The 16,325-nt window shown below is 41.1% G+C and overlaps 1 long non-coding RNA gene across 1 annotated transcript; it reads left to right on the top strand.

Moving 5' to 3' along the window:
- The first annotated feature begins 6,638 nt into the window (after positions 1 to 6,638).
- On the top strand, positions 6,639 to 11,808 carry LOC146542283 (uncharacterized). The gene is made up of 3 exons (XR_014880384.1): positions 6,639 to 6,785; positions 9,838 to 10,036; positions 11,558 to 11,808. It is a non-coding gene; the product is annotated as an uncharacterized LOC146542283 (long non-coding RNA).
- The last annotated feature ends 4,517 nt before the right edge of the window (positions 11,809 to 16,325 follow it).

Raw genomic sequence — 16,325 nt, 5'->3', positions numbered from 1 at the left:
TTCAAAACTGTATGCAGTTCTCATTGTAAGGGAAATTGTTTGCATATATTTAAGCTATTTAGTACATGTGTTTTTTAAATTCAGACAAATAAATGTTCTATCTAGCAGAGCACAAGAGAGCCTGTTTTGTCAGCATAGAAGCCTGGTTTGAGACAGATGTAACAGAGAGCTTCAGTTTATAACTCGGATTTTCCTTTCTCACTAAAAGAAAAAGGAATTGGTGCATTACATACTGTTGTTTATGCTGAGAAATCACTTCATTGTACCCAGGGTGTGTTGATGTGTCATTCCTCTTGTTTCTGTGTAACACTATTAAATCTATCCAACTTGCCATCAAATAAATATTTATTTTCTCAGGAGTACCGAAATATTTCCAAGGTGGAGTGAGAAACAGAGAATTTCACAGCTGATGTGTGTTTCCCTCTTGGAATGACATCATCATCATTTAATTCCTCCAGATATTTTGCTCTTTACACAACTTTGACAGAAAGAGAAAGCAGTTGCCTTTTGTCTTAAGGTGGAAAGTTTTAGAGTGGCTTAAATCAAAACAAATAAAAATTATGATGCAAGAAATAAAGTGCAACATACAAACTCTGATTTATAATCAAACACACTTTTTATCCATGGCAACTTCAGGAACTCCAACAGACAAAAGAATTACCATTGATTTTTTTTAGCACTTGAGGTAGGGGGTGTTTGTGCCTGAGGGTTGATTTTATGAAGTTTCTTTGTAATTTAACTTTATCCTAAACATATACATTTATGAAAAGTGATTTATGTTTCTACAATTAGAGAAGAGAAGAGAAGAGAAGAGAAGAGAAGAGAAGAGAAGAGAAGAGAAGAGAAGAGAAGAGAAGAGAAGAGAAGAGAAGAGAAAAAGAAGACTTGATTTGTATTTCAACAATCAACAGATGGTTATGCAGATACAGATTCACAGAAAATGATTACAAAATGACTTACACAAAATGAATGCAATAAAAAGCCATCATACAAAATAGTAAGGACTGGTGCTTATTTCAAGGAATTGTGTCTTTTGTAACCTGTTGTCATAGGTTTCAACTCATGGATGAGAGGCAATTCATAATGAAGCAGCAGAGATCTAGCCTCTTAAGCAGAGCAACTCCAAAAGTCTGTGTTACAATTCACGCAGATGAGGCTTTTTGCTCTGGGCAAGTGTGATGAAATTCATATAGGCAGAAAATTTTGGGTATAACTCAGATCCAATCCACGTTTGAAGGTATAATCCATGAGGGATTTTAAGGCTGTTTATGTGGATTAGAGGAGGAGGATCAGAATAAAACCCTCCCATTGACCCAAGTTAACTTTTTGTCACTGAAAGGTCTTGGACATGTCTATCAGAAACAGTTGGAAGAGAACTTTCTTCACCATTACACAAAATATAGCAGTGATTAATCTCCCTCATTTTCAGTAAAATGTTTTTCTTTTGTCAAAAGCCCACATTCTCCCCAAGTTTTGGCTTTCAGATGAAATACCAGAACAATTTGAGGGATGCATGCTGCACAGAAATGTTGATTGAATTCAAAACCTTATTTTCCTATCCAAAATAAAAAAAATAAAAAATTGCTTTCCAGTGAGTCCTTGAATTTCCTATATCCCTTCCGTTTTCCCTTAGAAGAATTGAGATCTTGATTAGAGACCATTAGAAAACAAAGGTAGAAGGAAACAAACCAGGTTTACGTATACAAACCAGATTCAAGTATATAACCTGATGAGAACTAATTTAGAGAAAGAGGAGACAGATGTTGAAGCTCTTGAAGCCACGAGCAAAGGATTCCTTGACTTCCAGACAGGAATAGGTTAACAGAAACTGCAACAGCTTGAGTTAGGTATGTGGTCTATGCAGGTCTGAGAAAGCATGGAGGAAAGAGACAGTCTGCACCTCAGAGGAAAACAAAATCATCCACATAGCTTTTTGTTGAGTGAGTGAATCAACAAGTCAGCCAGCATCTGCCCTGCTATTTTCTTGGCGAGAATCCCTGTGGCAACAATGTCATACAAACTTTTATTTGGAGAGACTTTGAATCAGCTAATTAGAAAAAAGCTTAAAACAATGAGTGAAGAGGAAGGGGAAAAACACATGCAGCCCAGGATTTAGATTTTCAGTTAGGCAGTCTATATAATGGAACAAGCAAGAGAGCATGCTAAGAAGATTACTACTTAATCAATTCCCCAGGATGTTTATAAAACCATCTACAAAAATATTCCTTTCCCATTATCGAGGATGGTGTTGGATACACTCCTCAAGGCACTTGTCATGCTCAGTGGCCTTTATGAACATTTTGTGGCTTTAAATCATATGTCCATTCTTAATAACTTCAAATGTCCTCCCTTGGCTTTAATTTTTACATTCAATTTAGGTCTCGCTTGTCTTTAAGTCTGTTGGAGCTCTATAGCTACTTCAAGAGGCACAAGCATATTTGCTGATGCTCTGGTTTTGGATAACATTTGTAGGGGCCTTGTAAGAACCATTGTAAGATCCCTGAGGCCATCACTTCTGACAACAGCTAGCGATTATGGGAGCCTGGTCTGGGTGCATAACAGGGGCTAGTTTTTCTCACAGAAGCAACAGGCTGTCCTTAAGAAATCACCTGTTGTTTTGCAAAGCTTGGCTAATTGCCATGCAGATTGCCACAGGAATCGTACATGACATCCTTCACAAGCTAGCCCTAGCTCAAGAGTGGTGGGCACCTCTAGCAGGAAAAGGTGGATAAAATTATGGTCAAGGAAATTTGAAGAAATGGCTGAAATACTATAGTCAATGCTACGAGATCTAACCCATTTCCTGATATCATAGATAACCTTCTGGGCACTACATTTGTTGTATAGACCCACTCCTGTTCAGAAGCAGGAATGGACTTTCTGCCCTTAAATAAGCCATTTAACAACTTTCTATATCCCTTTGTGGTTGCAGTAGCTCTGGGTTAAGTTAGTGAGTGAAGCTTCAAAGGGTATGAATCTGGTTCTTCAGTGGCTACACTTATGTAAGTACTCTATTTTGCTACTGGAGCTCTTTCTCAGGTGAGTCTTATAATAATAATGCTTTCCCAATTTGCCTCTAAGTTTCCTTAAAGGTGAGTCCAGGAAGGCAGCAGTGCTGGCAAGTGCTTTAAGGACATTTTTAATCACCTCCTTGTTTTTGTAGTCTCTTTTTGTATTTTTCAATGACAATTCTCTCCATCAAAGCTGCATTTCAGTACTAGAAAATGATTTTTTTTTTCTTTCAGCGATATACTGTAAATCATTTATCTCATCTTCAAATGTAACATAGAACTAGGTTTTAAAACATTCACATGAAGATTTCCATGAAACCTGAGGAGATATTCTTCTACACTTTGGGCAAAAGGATGCCCTTCAACATTTCCTACTTTAGAACTAGGTAAAATTTGTTTGTTTTTTTTTTTCCCCTGAAATCACATGAGCTTGCATGCTGCTTTTTTACTTCAAAACATTCAAAAAACCACAAGGCCTGTAGTCTCACATAGTCCACTGGCAGCAGGTCATGGCACATCCTGCACTGAAGCAAGAGAAGGTTAGCAAACATTGGTGCACTACCTGAAGATGGTATCTGCCTAACAGAGAAACTCTCTGCAGGAGCATGGCAGCTCAAACTACTCTATATTTCTGCTTTTGGTTGTCCTCAGGAAAGAGAACTTGCACTGAAATCTCAGCATATCTAGAACTAACAGAGAACCAAAGCAGTTGATAGCCAGAAATCAAGAAGTAGTGTCTGATGTATGAAGGAGAGAGTCCTCTGCCATCGTACACACATATGAAAACAAGGCTGAGGTGTTTACAGAGTTGCATGCATATTTTTTGGTCTGTCAGACATTCCCTGTGTGTGGGCTATTGTTTGACTGCAAGTTCTAATAAATAAGAGCTGACATTCAATAGAACCCTCTTATTCCCCAGCTGCACAGGATGACAAACCAACTGGGCCAAATTCTCCGAGGCGGTACGTGTGCCATCTTCTGGGGACTTCACCACGGCAAAGGTGACAGCTTATTGTTTGTGGGGAACGCGTTGGCCACACTCTGCTATGTATCTGAGCAGACTTTCACATTTCATAGTTAAGTGACAGAGATTATTAGAGGCTGAGAAATGAGGACTTGCAGCCTTTAGAGGAGGGAGGTCTGGAACAATCTGTGCTGAGAGCAAAGTCTGGAGACATGGGCAGCTTTTTGGTGGTGAAAACTGAAGCTGGAGTTAAGAGCTAGCAGAGGAAGGAAGATGGTTTTCTGGAAGAAAAGAGACAGTGCATTTGTGGCACTGCTTCAGCTCCTCTCCTTGGTAGTGGGAGGCAGGCAAGACTGATTAGAGTTTCCTAATGAAAAACATGGCTTATTCAGCCCACAAGTGCAGAAAATAACATATTCAAAAGACATGTCTTTGGAGATTTAATAGCAACAAACAAGAAAAAGAGAAAGGTCAACTCTATTTAATATCATGTGGTAAAGTATTAATAATCTCTGTGTAAACCTAAGCGAAATATCCTTTCCAAGCTTTTGGCTCTTTGTCCATTCTATTGAGTTTTCTTGCTTTATATTTGTATAAGATCAGCTGTCCCCATTTTATAGGGTGTATTCTCCCGTTAAATTGAACCCCTCGCAAGCAGAAAACAAGACAAAACTTATTCTCCCTAAGAATGCACACATTCTTCCTGATTGCCTCATGATTATTTATGGATGGAAGAGGATATACTTGTGGCATTGTATGTGGAAACTTGAGGTTTCAGGGACTGAAATTTCTTTCAGTGTTTACATCCCATGGATGCTACAATCCAGCAGGATCCTGTCCTCCACCTGTCCTCAGAGATGCTGAGGAGAGAGAGAGAGGAGAGGAGAGGAGAGGAGAGGAGAGGAGAGGAGAGGAGAGGAGAGAGGAGAGAGAGGAGAGGAGAGGAGAGGAGAGGAGAGGAGAGGAGGAGGGAGAGGAGAGGAGAGGAGAGGAGAGGAGAGGAGAGGAGAGGAGGGAGGGAGGGAGGGGAGGGGAGGGGAGGGGAGGGGAGGGGGGAGGGGAGGGGAGGGGGGAGGGGAGGGGAGGGGGGGGGGGAGGGGAGGGGAGGGAGGGAGGGGGGAGGGAGGGGGGAGGGGAGGGGAGGGGAGGGGAGGGGAGGGAGGGGAGGGAGGGGAGGGGAGGGGAGGGAGGGGAGGGGAGGGGAGGGGGGAGGGGGGGGGGAGGGGAGGGGAGGGGAGGGGGGGGAGGGGAGGGGGGGAGGGGAGGGGAGGGAGGAGGACATGGTGGCAGCCCTGATGCCCTGAGCAGGGAAGGCACTTCTCCCAGTTACAGACCAGTGCTCTGTGTCAGTCATCCTCCTGCAGTACCTAGCTAGTATTAGATAGACACAGGCACTTCAGGGTGTTGGTACATTCAATTATTCGTTCTCACCAGTCTGCAGTGAGTTGTCTCTGGGAATGTGTATACCCACTGGAGATAGGAAGACAGCATCTAATATGCCTATGTCAAAGGACTCAAACAGGAGTCAGAAAGCATCAACTGCTACAGTTTCAGGACAATCACGGTTAAAGCCCAAGAATCATTGGCAAGGTGGGAAGTATTGGAAATATCCGAATAATTTTGCCAGGACGGTATCTGATAAAAGCAGATTTTATTCGCGATTGCAATGGCGGGCGTCCCGCAAGCAGGAGCGCACCTATGGATACAGCATGACAACTTTTATACCCTTTTTCTCTCCCTTACCTCCCCCTTCTCCCCCGTTTCCCCACTTGCTGGGTACTCCGGGTTCACAATCTTATCAGAGGATTTAATTGGATCGTTATCTGGTGTTCAGTGCTCTTCTTGTCCTATTGATAAGGTGATTTGCTTGGAATTCTTGTTAAACAAAGAGTACGGAGGGGAGGGGAGATGTCCGATCTTCTCCAGGCATTCCCCGTATAATGTAGTGAATTGTCCTTTTAAATTGGCAGAATACTGTTGCAATGTGTGACATAGTCAGTTGCCATCCTGTTGCTTCCAAGGTGTCTCAGTGCTCTTCTTGTCCTATTGATATGGTGATTTGCTTGGAATTCTTGTTAAACAAAGACTACGGAGGGGAGGGATGATGTCCGATCTTCTCCAGGCATTCCCCGTATCATGTAGTGAATTGTCCTTTTTTAAATTGGCAGAATACTGTTGCAATGTGTGACATATATTCTCAATGTTGGCTATACATATATACATACATATTACTTTAACTTATAGAACTCTAATAAAGTAGTAAGGCCCCTGAAACGAACTAAAAAACAAAAACCCCAAACGGTAAAGACCATGAAGTTAACAAAATTCTTATTTTGTTCTGATGCAGAAACAACATTCAATTCTCACAGAAGGAACAGATAACAAGTCTCAAATCCACTTCTGTCATTGCAGCTAGCACTATCCAGTTTTCCTTACTGTCACTGGAGCATGGCTTAAGCCTATAGTAGTCACAAAATGGACAAGCACAGTCACATCCCTCAGTGTGTACTACTTAATGGCTATTCCACCCCCCTAAAGATGTTTATACTCCTGGCCATCAGCTCCCCTGGGTGCTTAGAACAGATCTGAAGCAAAGCTCCAAATTCTTGAAGCATTAGGGCAGAGATAGCTCCTTCCAAGGATTTTATCCAAGGACTGGTCTCACTGCTTCTGTGTTATACCACTTCTAGGAAACTGATAGTGGAAACATCGCAGTATCTCCTGCTGGAGGGATGAACATTGTAAAACAAATACTTGTTCTCCTGCCACAGGCTTTATCTATGTTTCAACCCTGTGAGCTGACTGCAAAGGTAAGTACAACAAATATACTTCCCTCTCCGAGCATCTAGCTCTGCTTGACAGATTTCTGCTGCAGTTAAGTGATAGGAGAAAAAGGCCCTGTGATGACTATATACAAAATGAGGGCCAGAATCTGAAAAAGCTGAAAAGAAATATGCTTTCTTTTCCTACAGAATTACCCTCTTTCCATAAAGTTTCTTAATTTTCATGTAAAAAACATTCCAGTAAATAAAAAAAGAGAACAGCTGTACAATCACTGCCTATACCGTCCCTCTGCCATGGGGAAATTCCCTTAAAGACTCAATTAGAGAAATGTCTGTTTTTTCCCTTTTTTTTTTTTTTTTTTGGTTCATTTTGCACTGCTGGAGGAAAGTAAGAGAACTTGGGTGGAGGTTCTGGCTCTAATATGAGTAATAGCCTTTAGCTTACTTAAAGTTTCCTCTATTGCACATGATATTTTGCTTCCCTCCCTCCCTTCCTTACATCCATGTGTTGTGGAGCTATACCCTCCTAAACAGCAGCTGTGCTGTACCTCAGGAGGGAGAAGGGATCTCTGAAGGATGAAAAAGCACGCTAGTAGCCAACCCTTCTCTCACTTGTGCTGCCTGTGCAAAAGCACAGCAAACTGCTCATTCCAGCCACATCTCCCCCCATCCATTTCTCAGTGAGAGTTTTGGTGTTCATTAAAACTATTCCAACTACAGGAGGAGAGGGAGATGTTTCTGCTGTGTCCCATGGCCAGTGCAGCAGTCCCTGGAGAGGGTTGTGCTTGAGTTCTCCTTTCAAGATGTGTGCAAATCCTAGGAATGCCAATAGCAGTGCATCATAGCCTAGGTTCAGTGGGACCATTTTTAAACAGACATGAAAAAACACAGAGCTAACTGCATTCCATACTGACATGGGCTGTCAAGTCAGCTATTTTATGGAAGAGGCTGGGATAATAGACTTGTGTTATCCTGAAGTTGGATGGATTTCTCTTTTGCACGCTGTTAAGCCTTTTTATTTCTCTCAGTTCAAGGAGGACATGCACGCTATTTTTAAAGGTTAAATATTATCTGGCTGGATGGAAGAGGGGAAAAAATGATAGTAAAACTAGCAGAACTGGGAAAGAGACAAAGATTTTTTCAATTAATGGTTAATTCTCCCTTGTTTTGGATAGGACATTGAGAAGTTCTGCCTAGAAATATCCTTCTAATGTTGAAACTGGTATAGAGATGTGTCAGGAAAATAGCCTCAACTAAAGAGATTTTTTCCTCCTGCAGTTTTGCTGTTGACAGGCCAAACGGACAGAAACACAGCCTGTGGGAAACCAGAAAGGCAAAGAGGCAAAGTGTCTTTCTAAAGGTCACACATAGGTCAGCGGCAGAGCCAAATCTCAATTTCGGGCTTAATTAGTGGTTCTTCTTTCTGTTTAATGTTGCTCTCATTTTCAGCCCATGCAGCTATCCCTGCCTGTGTGATTATGCATGTTGGAAGCACTCCGGACCAGCTTCTTTTTCTGTCTTATCATTTTGTATACTGTGACAAGCTCAATATGTCTGGGTCTGCTTTTCTTCCTTCCTCTTGCTCTGTAAAGTCTGCAATTTCTTAAAGCACTGCCTGTGTTTATGAGTGAATTCTCACTCCTCACAACGGGAGAGACGGAGGATAATTAAAACCAAATGTTTCATTTGTGTTAATAACGAGTGTCATTCTATTTTATGTCGTGCTGTTTCATGCAAGAGCACTTCAAAGTGCAGAGAAGAATAGAGGAGAAGAACATCATAAAAGAGCACTGGAGGCCACATAATGAGAACTGATCACAAATGGAAAAGCACTCACAATGCAGACCTTGACCACAGTGTCACCAGGGGGAGAGACATGAGGACAGGATAACATACTGCAGGGCTGTATCTTTCCATGAGAGGGGCTGTTCTGGTGCTCTCATACTGAAGGGCCTCCAGGAGTGAGATAGAGCCTGTGTGGGATGGAAACATCTCCCCGCTGCATGGAAGTCCTTGCCCTGCAAATCCTTGTTGATAAGGGACAGTGTAAGGCAAGGCTCGACCTAACATGAGCATGCTGTCCTCTTTCTTATCTAAGAGTACAAGAGGAAAACACTCAGCATCTTCTGATTTTGCATTTTGTGTCCTAGCATTCTTTTAAAAAAACATTATTAATAGCACCCAAGCCCTAGACAAAAGGCAGCAGTGTAAGTTACTGTGTTTCCTGCTGACCATGACTCATTGCAGCATCTGAGAATATTACATTCTTGTCTACCCTGCCACCACAACCAAAGGGCAGAGAAAGATGTCATGGACAAAAAACACATTCCAGCTTTAGATATCCTCTGTGAGACAGGTAGCACTTGTGTTTTCATAATCCAGGACATTAGAACCATATTGCATGCAGCTAAAACATGTGGCATGGAAGCTGCATTTGGATATTGAAAATGATGGTTGGGCCAAGGACTATGAATAAAGAAGAAGCAGGAACGAACTGTACAGCCCCACACATGCATTCAGTGGCCCCCTTCATGGCAGTGTCAAGGTCAGCTTTGAGATTCTGCTGTTCATGCAACCTGATTTTTTCCATGCACACCCTTCAGCCAAAGAAACAGAACTGTGCTTGCAGTTTGAAATGCTCATTCATCTTAAAATTCACAGAAATTCATCCCAGTTTATCATTTACTGCACTTGGCAGTAAATTATCCTTGCTGGATAATGTTGCTCTTTCAGTCGTAGGCACTCTTGAAATTTACAGGAAAGAATCCCTGTTCCATGAAAACCAATGGCAAAAACTACCAGGTTTTTGTAGTGTAGTATAGAGTAGTCCAATTGTTCCAGTTATCACAGTACCATCAGGTGCAAAAAAGTATTATCAAAGAAGTAGCTGCAATGAGTGATTCTATGATTCTAACAGTTGGAGCATGGCTGGAAAGCAGAACCCACAATAAAGTAGTATATCATTACTTTTATTTACACAGCTTGTCTAGATTCAAAGCACTGTATCACATAATGAAACACACTGAGAAAAAAATAAATTAAAAAATTAAATCTCTTGAATAGCTTGTCTTTTGGTCAGGCAACAGAATGGCAGTTCACGTGGACTGTAACCCAACTGAAGATGGAGTCCCAAGGAGTTCCCAAGTACTTCTCGATTTTTGAAGTGGGCAGGGTACAAGAGGGTATCTGCAATCAGACTACCATGGACTACTCTTTGGTGACGGAAAGTTCTCAGCACAGAGCTGGATCCAACAGCAGCACTGGAGCTTCTTGTGTTGGTGAGCATAGAGCTTATATCTGGTAAAACTACAATTAAGTTCACTGAGTTCATCTTTTGAGTTTCAGCCTTGAGTTGGAAGCCCTCACAAATCAGAGGGACTACAAAGTTGGGAGTTCAGGTGATGATACTGATGGAAGTTTTGAGCTACGTCCTATAAATAGTGAATTTCCCAGCTCTTGACCAGGGCCTGATGTATCATGCTTTGCAAATGGAGTAAATGCTGACAAACCTGGGGTACTTAAGGAACTTCTGCTAGTCTCTACTGCCTTGGGGTCCAATCCCCTGTTGCTCAGCATGTGTGTGGTGTGCAGGCTCTGCAGCCATCCCTTTGCACACAGCTAAAAAATGTGGTACTGTGGGGTCTTCATTTGGACACCCAGTGTCCCTCCTTGAGATCCTCCTCAGAAGATATTTCAGAAGAAAAGGTGTTTTGTTTTCAGTGTGTTTTAGTGAAGAGATATATTTAAAAGATTTAGATATTAGAGCCAAAATTTGGGCTGTTTGTACCGCTTATATTGCTATGCTAGCGGTTAATGGTTAAACTCAGTTTTAATATCCCACTTTCTTCTTAGATAATTTCACTTTAATTATGCAGACTTGCAATAAAAACATTTAGCATCCTCTTCTGACCAATTTATGACATATTACAACCCTTTCTACCTGAGATCTTGGTATTTCTTTTTTTATTTTATTTTTATTTTTAAAATCATCTCAGATTAACTGCACAGATCTGGATCTTTTGCTCTCCAGATCCTCCTAGTTCTGTCTGGTTTTGTTTCAAAGTACTGAATGAACGTGTACTGCAAGCCTGCAGGATCCAGTCCAAAGCTTATGTGAGCTGATGGAAAGTTCGCCACCAGTTTTGAAGATGCTTTGAGTCTGGTGGAGAAACACAGAGTGGGAGAAGAAGGGGGAGTATGTCCAGATAGCCCCAAATCTATGTATTGTGTGCAGGTTTGAATTACCCCATGGTGTACAATGTTTCCAGTTTCTTGCATTTCTCATCACCCTGAATCTAGAGCTGAAGGAAAGGTACATAATTAGTACTACCCTACCACAACCTTCTGTAGCCAAAATATTTCTTTAGGAGTGTTCTTTTTTGGCTTAAAAAAAAATCCCTCCCCCCCCCCCCTTTTTTTTTTTTTGGGGTCTTGTTTTGTTTTGAACAAGTGTTTCCCAAAAGTATTTCCCAACTGGATTGTAAAAAAAAAAAAAAAAAAAAAAAAGAAGTAAAACATCTAAATAGCAATGAAAAGAATAATCAGTCCCTGCTGTTAGGCTCTTCTATTCTGAAGGCAGAGTTAATGAAATGAATATTGTCTAATTAAAGAGACCTTCAGAGTTGTAAGATCAAGCCTTCAGATGGAAGTGATCAAACTGGGATAGCATGAAGCTGTCAGCTCAGGCTGGATCTAGCTCTTGAACCTGCATTCCCAGGACAGACATTCAGAATGGGGATCTCTTTTCAATATGAAACCTTAGCCTGACACTCAAGAAAACCTCTTTGTCCTTAATACAGCTAGAAGCAGGCTGAAATCTTGCCAAGCTCCTTCTCACCTTCTTCTCCTACAAATTGTGAAATCTCTGTCTTTGGAACATGGTGATTGACAAGAGGCTGAAGCTGCACTTGGAGCCTGGGGCTGCACTGCTACTCTGACAGTATCCACAGTGTTGGTTTTGTCCTCTGTAGAGGTATGGTCAACTTTGCCTCTGGTTTTCCTTGCCTTGCTATCCTATGCCAATGGAAATAAAATATATTGAGGAATCTTCCACAGCCTTTTATAAACAATCTGATGTTTGATTTCATACAAATGCAGGTATGTATACTTAATTATTATTTTTTATTATCCATTACCAATGGATAGCATTAAAGTGTTTACGAATAAGACCTGCCAAAAGTGAAGGAAAGACATTTTCATCCCTCATCAGGAAGGAGTGCCACTGCACTCCTGAAGAGAAGCCCGATAGTGATGTATGGCAAAAAGATTTTCCTATGGGACTTTCTGTGTAGGAAGACACTGATTAAGCTAAAGCCAGTGCTTGTCAGGAAAAGATCTTGATTAATACCACATAGGAAGCAATTACTAAGCTTATCAGTTCATTGGTTAGAACTTAAAAAAAAAATAACCGAATATCTTCAAAATATAATTTTTCTAAAGATACGATTTTGGTGACCAATTTTGGGAAAGTAAGTTGAAAACAAATTTTAAGAATGCAGAAAGACAGAAACTTTGCTTTCCAATCATCTCAACGTACGTAAGCACCTCATTGTCTTAGAATCAATAAAATGCTTTACTGAAAAAAATAGGCTACGATGTACTTCAATACTCAGAATGCAGGGAGTATAACATTCAGTTTCTATGATATGAACAACATTCCTTGAGCTTGTGTTATGGAGTAAACATGCAATCAGAGGGCTGTTTTACTTTTGAAGTGAAACTCTTAGTTGCTCAAGAAAAATCCACATTTCTATGTGCAAGTTGTTAGTAAAATGTCTAGGCAATTCTGCAAGAATGAACTGGATCACATAAATAGGAATTCCTTTTTAAAAATCTGACAATATATCAGTAATTATTATGACACATGTAAAGCTCATGGTCAATGTGCAATTCATACCTCTTTCTTTTAAAAAAGATGATTTACTGGATATGAACATTCTTAATAAACTCCAAATTAGTCAAAATGTCAAATCTGCGTAGGTTTTCCTGTTTTGCCTGCACCCAAAGGAAAGGAAAAATGCACTGAAGCTGAAATTTATCTTCTATCAAATAATAATTTTATTTGAACGTTAGTGTAGTCAAGCAGCGTAAAAATTCTCATGCATGCAAAAAATACAGAAAAGACAAAGAAAGAACAGACAAAGCAAAATCCTCACAGTCAAATGCTGACTTCCACTGGGGACATGTTAGATGTCACCCAATGGTAGTAGGCTTGCCTATGTTATTGATCTTTGTGTTGGGGGGAAGGAGAATGTTGCTAGATCTCTGACATGTTGATCAAGTATTCGTCTCAGGAGTTCAAGGTAAGTTACTCCAAGCATAAGTAGTCCCTCAGCAAAACATTTTCATAACATTGTTCCAAAACTTTCCTAGGAGTCTTTAATCTGAAATGTTGTCCCATCTCTGGGCTGTGAGACAACCTTTCAAATCTGTACAGACACGGTGGAGTTCTTGCTAATGGAGTTTGTCAGGTTTTGCTTGAGGCAGCCACACATTACAGCCACGTAGTGTACACAGATGTTAGTGGATGCGGCAAAATCTTTCAGAACAGAGGACTGTGGCTTAGGACTACCCTGTGCCTTCCATACCTTTCCAGAGATCAATCTGCGGAATCGAGCTGGACTCTTACTTCAAGTTGATTGTTTTCCCTTTGACATCTGAAAGATTGAACAACTCACCCAACAGCTAGTGAAATCACTCTCCTTTTCAGCCTATTTCAAGCACTGGTTCTGTAGGGAGATTAGAAAGCTTAAACCCAGATTCTGCTCTCTGAGCCATCTCTGAATTCATGGAAAGTTGTACTTCATGTATTTGAGTCTAGGATTTTACCAAAGGCTCTTATTCGGTCATTTTCAACGGAGGCCCCACTGCCAAACACGCCCTGCAGAAAAAGAATGCCAATCCTCTGTGAGCCCATGAGCATGCATGCTCTGGGAAAAACAGTCAATAGGGAGGAGAAAGTAACACTGCCAGCTCACCCTGGGGCACAAGTCTGGTCAGCCTTGCTCTTCTCCTTTGTACCCTGGCAAGCCATTATTATACCCTATCTGGATACTACTCCCAGATGGCTTTTAAGAAACTTTAGCTTTCCAAGCTATGTGGCACATGTTTTGCAGCTCTTGAAGATTTTGGGATGTACCTCAAAAAGGTCAGGATGGCCACCCCTTACAGCCTGTGAACTGTGCTTTGGAGCTCTGGACCAGCTCATTAGCTGGCACAAAAGCCAGAAAAGCCTCAGGGATTTGATTACAACATCAACAGCAGGTACCCAAATTTAAAATAAGAAGTTTGTACTGGAGCTGACAGGATTGTTTGCAGCCAATGATCTGATGAAAAATGCAATTCTTCATTTTTCTAGAAGACGTGCAAATATTCATTTGTTACTGAAATCAGAGCTACAGATACCTTCTGTGTCTAGCAGAGGGAAAGCTCGGTCACACCAGCTTACAAACTGGTCAAGAGAATTCTCTTCAGATCTCAGTGTGAGGAAAGGGATGTGTTGTTTCTCATCAGTGTTAAACCTGTTCATTGATGTTTTCCAAAGAAAAAGAATTACACTTCTGATTTGAATAGTGAGAAGGTTATCTCTACTGCAAGCTTAACTTTTCTTACTTCAGTGATATAGACAGCAAATGGGACTACTTCCTGCTTTTTCCTCATTTTCCTTTGCTTCCTGTCAAGAAAATCTTGTAAATCTGGACAAGAAGTAGGTGGAATATCTCCAAGATGATATTTTTCCCCATCCTACACTCTCACAAACTTTGTTTTTCTCACATGAGCAGTATATTGCTGTGAGGTAGGGCTCAGACATTTTCTCTGCACCCTGTGGGTGCTGCCAGATAAGTAGATATTTCCAGCGGCAAGGAAGATATGTGAGGTGCAGCTGTGAAGTCAGAATTTTCTCTTCCTGATGACTCCTTGCAAGTTCACTGTCAATTCTACCACTAACAAGCCCCTCATCAAGCCTGTCTATCTCTCTGCCTCCCCAGTCAGGTGTTCACAAGTACACCTGCTTCTGACAAGGCCTGCTCAATTCAAACTGATGGGATGCCTTCCACAATGCACATTATTAGAGCTTCAGGGGATCCCCTCCCTGTTTTCCCTTCTCCACCTCAGTGATATTTATTGACAAAATCTGCCTCCAGATGTGTATGTTGTGCAAAACATTTCATATCTGTGTGTTATCTAGCAAAGTCCAAGCTGGAGCGTAATAGGATGCAGGCTATTCTTAGACGTAGCGAAATGTCAGGCTTCATGTATGTCAAGCTGTAAGAGCAGGCTGATACATAAACCTGTTCTGAACAAACTTGTGCAGTCCTAGACAATCCCAGAAAAGTGAAAGACGATTAAGGAGGGACAGAAGCCCTCTATTTATAAAGCCTTATAATTTAAACATGCAGTGAAGGAGCACTGAGACAGGTATTTGCTCTCTTCTTTCCTCCCCCTTTTCCTCATTGTTTTTGCAGATGCCTTCTAGCCCTTTCCTGAGGCTTTTGGGACAAATAGGTATGACTGCATGCACAAAAACATACTGAGCCTCAGGTATCTTCATGAAAGAGACTGATTTCCCATGAGAAATATATAATTTATCACTGTGTAAGGGCAGCACAGAGGGGTCCTAACAAAGGTTAGATTCTATTAGTTGTAAGGGAAGCACTTAGAGAGAACACAGAACCCTTGCTAAGCCTGTTGTGTCCAAGGGAAACTGAAGAACAGATGTTCACAGGCATTTAAAAAAAATAATCAATAATGGGGTGGGAGCTTAAACATATTCAGAAATTTGGACCAGAGAAGCAAGTTTTGAAAAAGCTGCCTAAAACCCCCATACTGACGAGGCTTATAGGGAGTCAGCTGGGCATATGACATATGATCTATTACGGATCTAAATCCAGCGGAATTGTCTTGAAGATTTTTTAAAAAGAAGGAAAGTCTCTGTGTGCTGAAAAATACCTTGCTGTTTCTGCAAATCTAGTTTGTTGTCTCCTGTCTCTGTGCGTACTTACATATTTTGAAAATCAGATACTATTTCCACTTACAGAAATGCAGCTCAGGAGCCAAATGATTTCTGAGTATAAGTGACAGGGTCAGCATTATGTCAGAGTCCCATGGGAGGGAAGGCCATGCAATAAAGTGATCTCTCTCATTACTCAGCTAAATGGTTAAGTGAGAGCTTGTCTTTCTCCCCCCTCTGCTAATTCTGAGTGATGTGAACAGCAGTCAGTCAAGACCAAGACAACCAGAAATTCCTGACACGTGAAAGTTGTTGACAAGACATCGTACTGATGTAGCCCTTGGCCCCAACACCAGCTCCCTCCACTGCAGCCTCTGGTACCAGGAAGAGATTGTTTCCACCTAAGTGGAAAAAAAAGGGGGGGAGGGGGAAGGCATGTAGTTGGTAAAAATACATATGCATTTGTAATAAGATAAATTCTTGGCTAGATTTGTATTGGAGAAAAAAAATCAAGGTTAATTGGAAGATATGATTTATCATTGATGATGTTTCCAGTATTGGGAGTGGCTGGAACATGAGTAAGTGTTTTCAAAGCTGTTTTGCCTCATACCATTGAT

The sequence above is a fragment of the Meleagris gallopavo genome, chromosome Z (genome assembly GCF_905368555.1).
Source record: "Meleagris gallopavo chromosome Z, MGAL_WU_HG_1.1, whole genome shotgun sequence".
NCBI classification, from domain to species: Eukaryota; Metazoa; Chordata; class Aves; order Galliformes; family Phasianidae; genus Meleagris; species Meleagris gallopavo.
The sequence above is the reverse complement of the archived record's forward strand: the minus strand, read 5'-3'. Positions and strand labels throughout refer to the sequence as shown.